The sequence below is a fragment of the Myotis davidii genome, unplaced genomic scaffold (assembly GCF_000327345.1).
Source record: "Myotis davidii unplaced genomic scaffold, ASM32734v1 scaffold2621, whole genome shotgun sequence".
NCBI lineage: Eukaryota > Metazoa > Chordata > Mammalia > Chiroptera > Vespertilionidae > Myotis > Myotis davidii.
Genome location: NW_006291205.1, coordinates 19318 through 20619, shown reverse-complemented (window position 1 = coordinate 20619; position 1302 = coordinate 19318).

Genomic DNA, 1302 nt, shown 5'->3' with positions numbered 1-1302 from the left:
CCTGTGCGTGTGTGTGTGTGTGTGTGTGTGTGTGTGTGTGTGTGTGTTGATTAGAAATAGCCACTGCTTAGAGGACAACCCAGATTGTCCCATGTGGATAGAGATATGGCTGCTTTTTATCTGGGTGTGCTTCATGACCCGTGTTTTTCCCCCCTAGATAAAAGATAGGAACCCCACCCTAGGGCAATCCCTTCTTTTTAAATTTTTTTTTTAATCCTCACACAAGGATATTTTTCTATTGACATTTAAAGAGAGTGGAAGAGAGAGGGAGAGAAATATCGACATGAGAGAAACACACTGATTGGTTGCCCCCTGCCTCCAAGACCGACCGGAGGTACCTGAGTATGTGCCCTTGACCACAGTCGAACCCGGGACCCTTCAGTCTGCAGGCTGACACTCTATCCACTGAGCCAAACCGGCTAGGGCCAGGCAATCTTTATAGAAGCAGTTACCTCTGGGAACTGACCACCACCTCCCCTTCCACACCTCCCATTCCCCCCCCCCACCCCCCCCTCCCTCGCTCCCCAACACACACACACACCACCAAATGGGAATCTAAGAGATTTGTCCTAAATTCCCCAATTGAGCAGCTGTGGGGCTGAGAGTTGCTCACAAAGTTTGCAGCCGTGTTGGGAGGACCCCCAGACCACCGCCTCCCCTTGTCCGCTTCTTTGGGAAGCTCACCGCCTGCTCAGGTCGAAGGGTCCAATGAGAAGCCCTTATGTAACAAGTTGTTTGACAACTCAGGTAACCTGAGAGCTGTGTCCAGGCTGTGTAGTCAAAGGATGGTCAACTCTGGGTAGGCGTGGCCTTGGGGCCCTGGCTGTGCCCTGAGCAGCCCTTTGGGAGACCAGGAGCTTTTGTGTTGCTTCCTGATGAGGCCATAGGGCCGCTGTGGGGCGGGAGCTGCTGATGGGGAGCTAAGGGGCGGAGGTCACAGCTCCTGGAGGCAGAGGCACTTGCACAGAGACCTGTGGCCCAGGAGCTGCTGTCCTCCCAAGATGTGGTGCTTGGCTCTGGTCCTGGGCTCCCTGGCCGCTTGCACTGCTTGGGGTGAGTCCTTCTGAAATACAAATAGCGGGGGGAGGGGGCACATTTGGAAATCCGTGTCTGGTACGAGGTGGGGAGCTGTGTACTGGCCAAACCCGTGACAGGTACGGTTCCGAAACGGTGATGTGAGTGCATCCCCGAGTTGCAGCAGACCCAGGGGTGAGGGACCGTGGAGACGGACCACCACTCACCTCATTCCTGTGCACGAGGACCTGTGGGAGCTTGTTTATTTCCCCTGCTCATTGGTCCAGC